General features: G+C 51.5%; 1 protein-coding gene and 1 non-coding gene across 2 annotated transcripts in view; one reads left to right on the forward strand and one right to left on the reverse strand.

Moving 5' to 3' along the window:
• Window positions 1-11734, reverse strand: part of RAPGEF1 (Rap guanine nucleotide exchange factor 1) — a 107567-nt gene that overhangs the window by 82783 nt on the left and 13050 nt on the right. The gene's annotated exons all lie outside the window — the stretch shown is intronic.
• LOC144235075 (U6 spliceosomal RNA) lies at window positions 3123-3229 on the forward strand. Its single transcript, XR_013336130.1, has one exon. It is a non-coding gene; the product is annotated as a U6 spliceosomal RNA (small nuclear RNA).

Below are 11734 nucleotides of genomic sequence, written 5' to 3' on the forward strand. Positions count from 1 at the left end.
TGCTGCGAAGCACACTCTACATCGGGTGATGGAGCCCGGGGTACTTCACCTGCCAGGAGGAAGGCGCAATTCAGAAATTGAAACAAGCTACCTGCGGGGTGACAGCGTAGCCACCTTCCTCTCCACGGGACCCTTCACCAGTGATGTTTAGACAAAACAAACTCCCCCCAACCTTGTCTAAGCGGCAAACTGCCACAAGGCAAAATCCAAATGCGCGGGCACCGTCCTCACGCTGATGGCGACCACAGGAAGGGTGGGTAAAGAGCGATTTAAGGCGCGTGTTAGTCAAGCACTGCCTACAAACCAACCCGTTCCGCACCACGTTCTCCTTACAACAGCATAATTCACCGAGTATGCACTGTGCCGGCCCTGACAGGCAGACAGTATTTCAATGGCCATTTCACAGACGAAGAAACTAAGGCTCAGAGAGAATAACGAGGCCCAAAGTTACACCGCGCTTGGGAAACCGCCTGCACTCAGACTCTGCTCACCGTGACTCATCGTGACATTAAAGTGTCTGAAGTGCCACCAGGGACCGAATCTTTTAGAGTGGGAAGGTGGGTGGCGCCAGGGGGACCAGTGACGGCACATACAACGGACGGGAAATGAAAGAAAAAAGTGTGAGCAGGAAATGCCTACAATAAGCTCTTCTGCCGCAACCCGACAGCCTCTGCTCCAAGCCTGAGCGCCCATCGCATTCTTCCATCTCGCCCACAGGAAACGGGAGACGCGCCACGAGGAAAAGAGCCTTGGGGGGGCCCCAGGGAGCTACGAATCGTGCTCCTCCACCCCAACCTTAGCGTCTCCACCCATGTAGCTGGCCAACTTCCCCCCGAGACCATGTCCCATCCACAGCCGACTGAGCACGAGGGCCGCGAGAGGTCTCCAGGATGGTCAGGAGACCTCAGGGGACTTTCACCAGCTTCCCAACCAACCATCTCCATCCGTGGCTGGTGGATGCCGTCTGGTCACAAATGGGCAGCTGGGACAGGATGCGTTTGCAGGGTTAACGAGCAAATATCTGGAACAACACTCCTTGCCCTCTCCCAAAGCTGTCACTTACCTGGAACTAAATCCCAAGAAATAACGAGGGCATGTGGTCGCGCCAGAGCAGCCTGCCAATGTAGGGACATCGGAGAGCATTTCTCTCTCCTGAAGTCAGGAAGCGGGAGGCTGCTTTTAGTGTTGGTTCTGCCACTAAATAGTTTCGTCAACTAGGCAAAGCACTATTTTCCGAGCCTCTTCTCTCATCCAGAAAAGAAGGGCAATAAGCCTAGATGAGCGGTTCTCAAAAGTGTGGTCCTGAACCACCAGCAGCAACAGCAGCCTCCCCCACGAGATGGTCAGAAGTGTACTCTCCTGGGTCCCACGCCACCCCCACTGGAGCAGAAGCTCTAGGCGTGGAGCCTTCCACACGATTTTGACACACGCAAAGTGTGAGACCCACCGGCCTAGCTGATTTGCCTAGTTTTTATAACACCATCTTTCTTTAACTTTTCCCTACCTGTGTTGCTACTGACTTCACTTACCCAATGATGGAAAGTATCTACAGCGTTTCTGACACTGGGGGCCCCTGGGGCCCAAGCCCACTGGGACAGGCACACGTTAAGCTCTAATGACAATGGGCGCACACAAAGCTGGTCTGCTAGTCGGCTGCTGGACAAGGAGTGTGCCTGTATCTTCCAGCGACTTTCCACTGTAACCATGGTCTTCCTCCAAGATGTGCTGTGCCCTTATAAACAAGGTGGTCAGCACACAAGGAGACATGCGAAGTGCCAGCTGATAACCTGTTATTCTACTGCTACTGATGAAAGAAATAAATTAGGTGTATCCAATTAAACTACACACAGAATCAACTGGAAAATTGCTAGAGGAAAATACAGAACGACACAGATAACACTGCTTTTCTCCTCAAACTATTTTAGTGACTCACTGTGTTCACAAGTCTAGAATGTTATTCTAGGCACAAAATAAAACACTAAGTGACATTTTTAGCAGTCCATTTTGCTTCGGGAGGTATACACAGGAAATGCAAAAGCAAAAACAAAAGCTAAAACGCTCTACCCTAAGAGGAAAGACGCAACCAGGCAACCTTAACTGCAAAAATGGAACTAAAATTAGCTTCCTCCGACACACCCAGGGGTCCTGCTAAAAGCATCTGCCAAGAGCCTTCCTCCTCTCCCCTCCGTCCAGTGACCAGGGAGGGCAACGGAAGCTCAGTCAGGGGGCAGACAAGCGGCCCAGGTCCTGCAGAAGTTAGTCGTTAACACTCACTGCAGAAGTCTATGGTCTGTACCAGATCCACAGGTTCAGTCTCGGGCAGAACAAAACTCTCTTCGATCACAATTCTATCGTGGGATTGGACTCCTCTGGGTAGAAGCAGACATCAGAGCTCTCACCCTGCACACAGGTCAACAAGCTCCTGTCTACGTAAGTTAAAACACACGCCTAATAATTAACACAGCACACAGCTGTTTCTACCCAGAAGCAGGGTCAAAACCAACCACAGAACTAATGTGGAAAGCGATTCTCCCCTGCCCGAAGGTATTTATTTAGGCAGTACTAAGCACAAAACAAATAAGAGAGTTTAAAAGAGAACAGAATCAGCAGCTTGGAACACAAGGGTTACTGCAACTGGGCCATGGCTGTTTGGCTCTAAGTTTCCTAGCAGTGAAGGTAAAAAGGTAAACAAGACGGGTTAATTTTGATCATCCAAAGAAAATCTATGAACTCAACAGAAGAGGAAAATGTTTCCTGGTGTGACATTCCAGAAGACATTTCGGGGGGATATAAAGTCGCACTGTGAACTGGGTCTTCAATCTTGGGTTTTGCATGATCCACAGTGTTCAGGGCGCCTCGGCAACTCCATTGGTTACGCGTCTGATTCTTGATTTCGGCTCATGTCAGGATTTCGAGGTTCATGAGATCGAGCCCCGAGTGGGGCTCTGAGCGGACACTCTGAGCCGACAGCACAGGGTCTGCTTGGGATTCTCCTTCTCCTTCCCTCTCTCTGTCCCTCCTGCTCACGTGTGCTCGCATGCGTGCATGCTCTGTCCCCAAAAAATAAACTTTACATGATCTAAAATGTTCTTCAAATAGCCGCTTAATATCTGTTTTCTACTGTGCTCGCTTCGGCAGCACATATACTAAAACTGGAACGATACAGAGAAGATTAGCATGGCCCCTGTGCAAGGATGACATGCAAATTTGTGAAGTGTTCCATATTTTTATAGATATCTTCACTGTATATTGATGTCTATTTGGCATTTATTTTCGGTCTGAACCTAAAGAATAAAATTGTATTTAAAAAAAATATATCTGTTTTCTATTAAAAAAAATTAATAGCCCAAGAACTTCATAACTGTGGAAACATTTCTTAGGGAATCTCAATTATTAATACAGTCCTGTCTGCTGTTTTCAGGAGCTCTGAGTTAATACAGAAATAACCCTTCAAGAATGGATGGAAACACGGGTTTTCCCCACCTATTTTTGGCAGAAGTAAGATGCCGGTCACATCAACGCTGAGATCTGAGGCCTACACTCAATGTGGTCGGAGCGGATGACTAAGGCCTAACGCTCTGCGCCCACAAGGACGGAGAACACCCCTGCCGTCGCCCGGGCCTCGGGGTGCAGGAGAAAGCCCACCCAAACGGCCCCCCTGGAGGCAGCCCCATGCTGGGGGAGGGTGGGGGTCTGGGGCAGGAGAGCCGGGAGCCCACGTCCTCTTCGGAGAACCTGTCTTCCAAGAACTCGACGTTTGAGGCGGCAGCTGCGATGGCACCGGGCGGCTGCAGGGGCGGCGGTCCCGTCCCCCGTGGTTCAGGAGGGCAGCCGGAGGGCGCCCAGAAGGGCAGCGGCTGGACGGAGCGGACGGCAGGCTCCGGGCACAGCGGTGGGGGTGGGGGGGATGCCTCGGCTTGGGGAAGCATCGCAGGCAGAACAGGGTGAGGAAGAACGCCACCGTCTGTGCGGCCCCCCAGGTGCTGGAAGGACGCCACCCCCCGAAGCTCCAGTGAAGGCCAAGATGGGCACTCGATGTGCACAAGAGGGGCGCATGCGGGCCGCCGTACGAAGGAGGGCATGACAGACGTCTCCGGGCGCCATCCCCGTGCACGAGGACAGGCCCTGCCCTCCACGCGTGCGTCGGTGAAGCACCATTGCCTCCCCCTGCGGCCACTGGCAGGGCACGTCTCGGCCACGCCTTGTCGGGACCACAGGAACGACGCGGGAGCCACCTGGGGACTCGCCGGCGGGACGCGTCAAGGGCCTTGAAGGACTACAGGCTCCGGGGCCGTGACCCAATGACCCAGGCCGCCATCGGAAGGCGGGCTGTGCGGGCTCAGCGTCCTGTCTGCAGTCCGGCCGCTTCCTGGGGGCCAGCTGCTTGGAAGGGGAGCCATAGGAAGGGCGCTCCTGGGGTGACGTTGTGTGGCGGCCATCAGGGACGGGCCTGCGGGTCCCACCTGCGCTCAGGCCTGGCTCCCCACTCACCAGCTCTGACACCTTGGACGTGCCTTTCACACTCTCAGGAGCAAAATGGAGACAAACAACAGCAGCCACTGCCACGGGCTGTTGTGAGTTGTCAGTGAGCAATGCCCGAGAATGACGCTGTTTTACACGAGTGACCACACGAGACAGGGCCCTACAGCGGCGAGCCCCTCGTGCTCAGGCACAAAACTACAGACTCCACGTGACAATTTTAGCAGTCCATGTTGCTTCGGGAGGTGCACAGAGGAAAAGCAAAGGTATAATGCTCTGCCCAAAGAGGAAAGACCTTCCAGATCTTCTCAGACTGAACTTTTAAATGATTAAAATTTTTTTTAACATTATTTATTTTGGAGAGACAGAGAGACACAGAGCATGAGCAGAAAAGGGGTAGAGAGAGGGGGAGACACAGAATCTGAAACAGGCTCCAGGCCCTGAGCTGTCAGCACAGAGCCCCATGTGTGGCTTGAATCCATGAACTGTGAGATCATGACCTGAGCCAAAGTCAGACACTTAACCGACTGGGCCACCCAGGCGCCCCAAGGACAACTTGTGGTGGGAGGGAACCTACTACAGATTCCCAGAATTAGCTTGGGGTTTTTATAATGTTAATATAAACCAATAAAAACCAGGGTAAACTTTTTATCCTTTGTATTACTTTTCATTGGTGTGTAACAAAAACCACGCACGTTTATTATGTCACTCTTTTTAGTTTTTTAGAGGAAAAGAGAGCACATGAGCAGGGAGGCGGGTCAGAGGAAGGGGTGTTAGAGAGAGAGAATCTTAAGCAGGCTCCATGCCCAGTGAGGAGCCAGACATGGGGCTTGACCCCACGACCCTGGGATTGTGACTGGAGCTAAAATCAAGAGTCAGACGCTCAACCAACTAAGACACGCAGGGGCCCCATATGCCATACTTTCTGTGGGTCCGGGTCTGCTTGTGAGCATTTAGATGGGTTCTCCGCAAGGCTGCAGTCAAGGTCTCATCCGGAGGCTTAACCAGGGAAGGCTGTGTCCGAGTTCCCTCAGGTAGCTGGCAGAATTAAGTTCCTTGCAGCTTCAAGGCTAAGGGCTCTGGCTTCTTGCCGGTTGTAGGCTGAAGGCCGCCAGCAGCTCCTTGCCACATGGAGCCTCTTACTTCTCTGCACAAGTGGCAGTGTCTCCAGCATGACACCCCATCACCTCTGTCATGTTCTATCGGTTGGGCCCATTCACAGGCCCATCCCCACTCAAGGATTAGACATGGGTGTGAGCATGAGGAGATGGTAATGATGAGGGCTGTCTGAAGGTCCGTGTGCCTCACGACTGCAGTTTCTTTACAGCTATCAAATCAAATTTATAATTCAGTGCAAATGAAACTACAACCTTCCAAACATTTAGACTAACACCAGTGGCTGAGCCTATGCACAGAGGCGTGTGGAGACTGCATCACCGGGTCCGACGGGAGCCCAGCGTGGAGACCTGCTGGGCAGCTCTTGCTGCCTTTCTCCACTGAAATCACTATGACGTCATTTTAGCTTCTGGTGGACCCACACCGTCCGCACATGAAGTCTCTGTGCTTTTCACTGCCAGCCACCCCGTCTGAAGTACAAGAGTATAGAATGGATTCCATTAACCTCAGATCAACCCAATTATGCACACTTGAAAAAACAGAGGTAGAACGGGGAGGAAGGAAGGGAGAGGGAGAAGGGTAAATACTTTAGGCAAATCACTCTCTTCCGTTATTAAGCGCATGAACCCAAGTGGGAGGGAGGCAAGAGAGGTGCCATGACTGAATCCCCAGCTCTTTCCTGCCTTCTGCGATGTGAACGTCTTACCTCGCTCATAGGATTCTGGTGTTTAAAGCTGACAATTTCCTTTTTAGAATACGGTGCTTAAATATAAAACTGAGTCCTACATTCGCTCAAAGGAGAAGTCAGCATTTTCCTTAAAGGGCAAGAGAGTATATATTTCCAGCTTTGTGGGGCTTACGGTCTTTGTGAAACTACTCAACTCTGTCATTTTAGTGGGAAAGTAGCACGTATGATTTGTCAATAAACGGCCATGGCTGTGCTCGGATGAGGCTTTATTTATAAAAACAGGGAGCCACGGGGATTTGGCCCTGGCGGAGGAGGACGGGGTGCTGGCCCCTGCTCTAAAGAAACAGCACTCCCTTTCAATGCAGAAAGGATAACTAACACTGGATTTATTTTCAAGGGTAATTCTGACCATACACAATTGTTGCCTTGTGTACTGTTCTTCAAACCCAGCCCCTCTGTCTGGATAAAATGCAACTCCACTACACAACGGGGCGTCGACACAAAGAGCTGTCAAATTAGCGCTGGAATGTACGTGAAGTCCCATCCAGGCCATCTAGAACACGCCATCTAGAACACGCTCGGCTCCTTCTGCTTAAATACCTCTTCTCTCTCAGAGACCTTGCTTGACCTCCTAGAGTAGGTCGCTAGGTCGAAGACTCCGCACGCACCTCAGTGTCGTGCGGGTTAAGTCCACCGCCTGTCTCTGCACTAGGCAGTGAGAGGCCTGGCCAGGTCTGCTTTGCTCATTGCTATATCCCCAGTGCCCGGTGCAGTGTTGGATACATAGAAAGTCCTCATTAGGATCTGCTGAATGAAGTAAAAGACTAGGTCTCATCACAGCTTTCTCAGCCCCCAGCTCCTCTTCAATCTTGGCACTTAAACGCAATTGCACAGGCAGACTATAATTATCTAGTTAAACCATGAGTGGGGCTCTGGTGAAAAGGAAGATACAAGTCAAGCTGAACATTTCAACCGCTGAGGTTCAAAACCATACAAAAATAATCAAATGACTAATAGCATCAGTTATGTTTATTTAAAATTAAAAAAAAAGAAAGAACAACAGGCCCCAAACGGAGTCACTGGCCCCTGTGACGGCAAGCCAGGATTTAATATCAGGAATGTGACCATTAGTCAATCAATCTGGAATTTCCTGATCATGCTGGAAAGGTAATCTGCATGACAGATCCCCACCCTCCAGCCAAAGGAAGGTGACCCAGCCTGAAACAATCCTTTCTGTTCTTTTAATAATAGCTTCCCTGTCCCGCCCTACCTCTGCTCATAAAAGCCTTCCATTTTATACAGGACCTCCAGGCTCCTTCCTACTTGCTAGATGGGAGGCTGCCCAATTCACGAATGTTCAGTAAAGCCAGTTACATCTTCCTTTACTCATTTGGACCGTGAGATCATGACCTGAGCCAAAGTCGGACACTTAACCCACTGAGCCACCCAGGTGTCCCAGCTTTTTCTTAACTGGAAGAAGCAAAGGAGACACATGGGAGGGTCTCAGCCCATTTGTACAACCAGCTTCCGGTGATTCTTGTTAGAACTCCGAGTGCATCCAGCTCCTGGGATGGAGCCAAGGAGGACAAGTTCCAGCGGGTCGGCAGCTAGGTACCACGTCGGAGATCCTGCCTTGCCTCCCTCCATGCCATCCATCCAAGGGGCCTCCACCCACCTGCCTTATAATAGTTTTCTATTTATACGAAAACTAACTTGTCAGCCACGGCACCCCATCATCAGGGGTCCCCATCACTGGATGGCAACACCCTGGTGCCTGCTAGTGGCAAGTGTGAGCTACCCAAGTGAGCACACTTGACACAGCGGTTCTGGTAAATCACGTGAGTCACTCGTGAATGGAAGCTTCCTGGGGCCTCCCAATGGAAAACACTCTTATTAGGAGCCCAACTACCCATGAAAAGAAACAAAAATGAGCCACAGCCAGGTGTCTTGCCCCCTGTGAAAGTCAGGACATGCAAAGTTATCTCCCTGGGCAGAGCTACGCAGAAGCTTGTCAGGCAAAGAGAGGCTCTCTCAGGATGGACTCGGAGAGCTGTCCCTCTAAGTCACTCCCTTATTAAAGCCTCCCAAATTCCGCAAGTTAAGGACTCCAAGGAGAACTAACCTGCAAGCACCTATAACTAATAGTTTTTGCGCCCACAGTTAACAAAAACAGAAAAGGCCCTAAAAGGACCATAGTTCACTATTTATATTTAAATCAAATAAATGGTTTCCTCCCACACTTCTTGTCTCAGTGGATGGTGAACACCCGTTAACACACACGAGGAAGCTCACTGTGGTCCCTGCCCCACCTTGCGTCCTGTTACCCTCCAGATCCCCTGGCGGGCAAGTCCTGCCCCAGCAGACTCAGACACCAGCGAAGCTCCCCACCACCGCCACCCGGTCCGTACTGCACCATCTGCCAGGATGGCAGCCCCAAGTCCCTCAGCCGCCAGGTCCCCTCCTGCGGCCCTCACAGCACACATCTGATCTCCATTCTTTTTTTTTAAATATTTTTATTTATTTCTAGGAGAGATAGAGACAGCGTGAGCAGGGGAGGGTCAGAGAGAGAGGGAGAAACAGACTCCGAAACAGGCTCCAGGCTCTGAGCTGGCAGTCAGCACAGAGCCCGACGCGGGGCTCGAACCCATGAACCGCGAGATCATGACCTAAGCGAAAGTCGGACTCTTAACCGACTAAGCCACCCAGGCACCCCTGATCTCCATTCTTAATCTTTCTCACACACACTCACGCACCACCTAAAACACCTGATGACTTCTCAGCTTCTCAGCTTGTCGATGGTCTTAAACTGAAGGCTCCATCTCCTCTTCCACTGAGTGCTCCTCTCACCACCCCACTCCTTTGTTTCAGGACCTTTACACACTGTCCTCAGGTAGACAACGCTCCCCGCTCCCAACTACACACACACACACACACACACACACACACACACACACACACACACACACCCCTCTGACTTAGCTCTTCAGATCTCAGCTCTGATCCTCCCTTAGTAGTTATCAGTGGGCAATTATGAACCTACCTGGGGGCTATTTGGGTCTCTGCCTTTCTCAACTAAAGAGAGTAACAGGAAAGAATGAAGCCTAAGACCCTCTGGCATCTACTGGATGCAATGACTTCTCTCTGCATCTAGAATGATTCCAGCTCTGTGCCATCCTTGGAAGATCTGAGAAAATCATCACTCACATAATTCTGTGTTCTGTGGTTCAGATGAGGAACTCACGTTTGGAAAGATTTGTGCCCAAAATTATCTGACACTAGCAGGTGCTGAGATATTTATTGATAGAAAATGAAAAAACAAATTAGTGAATAAACTAACTACCCACTCAATGCTTCAATTCCCTTCACTGTGTTGGGGCCCCTGAGACGGCTCAGGAACGACGGGATCCAGATACGCCTTGCACAAGCTTTGGAGCCAGAGGGGGGTGGATGCCAGTTCCAGCAAGGCCCCTTGGAATAACCTTGGGTAAGTTTAACCCCTAAGCCCGTTTCCCACCTGTAAATGGGGATAATACCACCACTTTAGCCACGACTCTTTAGCAAGGAACAGAAACCCAAGGAACACGTTCAAGTAAAAAGGAAGGCTTATGGCAAATCAGAACGCAAGGAGATTCCTGGGGATCCTAGGAAAGATAAGCAGCCCACTGTCAGGAAGGGCCAGAGTAAAGAAGGCGGCCCTGAGAACTTGCACTCCTCATCGGCAACTGCAGTCACTCTCCGCTGAGGCTCACTCCCGTAGGGAGCCCACTCGCTCCTACAGCTTTAACTGACTCCTAATTTCTACCTCTAGTCCAGATCTTCCTCCTCACCAGACTTAGAGTCCAGCTGTCCACTCGCTGCTTCCACTGGGATGTCTAAAAGGCACCTCTGATTGAGCTCTAGTCTTCCTTCACAGCCTTCGCCCTTTGAACGGATAGCAACTCCGTCCTAACAGTTAGTTGCTTGGGGTCATCCTGGACCCCTCTCTTTCCCCTACAGCCCTCATCCAAGCAGTCTGAAAATCCTTTGGTTCCAGTCTTCCAAATATGGTCCAGCACCTGCATGGCACCACCCTGGGTTACTGCACCAGCTGCCCGCAGGGATCCCTGCCTCTGCCCTAGCTCCGCATTATTCCCCCTTTACTTCCCCTACGTACACTGCAGAGTGATCATACGAGCACCTAGAGCACCTAAGTCAGATGATCTCACTGCTCACAACTCTGCAGCGGCTCCACATTTCTCTCACGATAAAAGGCAAAGCCCTTGCACTGGTCCTCAGGGCCAAATAAGATGTCCCCCCTCTGTTCCAGTCATACCGGTGTCCTCACTGTCCCTGGAACACACTTACCTGATCTCCCTGCTTGGAAGGCTTGTCCCTCCGACGTCTGCAGAGCCAACGCCCTCTCCTCCTCCGTGAGGCAGATCTCACTTTCCCCATGAGGCCACCCTGTCTGCCCTAGTTAGCTCTGCAATCTAACCCTCAGGCCTGGGAACTCCTGATGCCCCTCATTCCACTTCCCACAGCGTCGGTCTCACCCTCTCACAATCTTTGTAACCCACTGGCATATAGTGTTTATCAGCCATTGCCCACTCGCCTCTACCAGAAACCTACGTTCCATGAGGATGGAGGTCTGGAACCTGAGTGACTAAAACAATGGCCAGCACACAGCGGGCGCTCAAATCAATATCCATTAATTACACGCATGACTACGCTTCTTCTCAACTACCACCCCTGTACTTCAGAAGTATATCACGCTTGCCTGCCTCCCAATTCCGTAAGACTCTTTAGCTCAAATGCCCACCAGTGATTAGACGGTCTAACTCCTGGGTCAAATTCCTGAGCCAGAACCAAGTGGCCCAGCTCATCTTTCCAAGGCAGGCCACACGACACAGGTCAATGGCCAGCTGCCCAGGAAGAGCCATTGAGTACAGAAGGTCCTGTGGGCATGCGTGAAAAAGAGCAAGGCCATCTGGAGCTATGGAGAAGCATGAGCTCTCCGCAGGTGGCAAGGGCACGGCTGCATTACAGCAGCGTGCCACGCTGCGTACCAGCGACAGCCTTGAAGGGCCTGGGAGTGAGTCGGATCAAACCAGACATGCAGACACGTGGCCCTCGACACCGACCTTAGTGGGAGCTGTGGGATGAAGCGGCGTGCGTTGATGTCCGGCCCACCCAGAGGGGCTGGGTCACTCTCAGGTAACTATCCCACCCATAAACGGATGTGGGGACATGGGTAACTGGTACGGAGACTGCGTAGTAAAGAGGAACTGACTAAACTCTGCAGGCAAGCGGGCTTCCCCAGACTGGCTCACTCTTCCCTTCTCGCTGGTGAGGATTTCATAATCACCCACGGACAGGACGATTTACACGTCCAGGGGTCCTGGTTCGGGGTCTCTAACAAAGCTGCAACTCAGGTCCTGGCCAGGGCTGGAGAAGTGCTGTCCAAGCCCCCTG

The sequence above is a fragment of the Crocuta crocuta genome, unplaced genomic scaffold (genome assembly GCF_008692635.1).
Source record: "Crocuta crocuta isolate KB4526 unplaced genomic scaffold, BGI_CrCroc_1.0 scaffold35, whole genome shotgun sequence".
In the NCBI taxonomy this organism is placed as follows: Eukaryota; Metazoa; Chordata; class Mammalia; order Carnivora; family Hyaenidae; genus Crocuta; species Crocuta crocuta.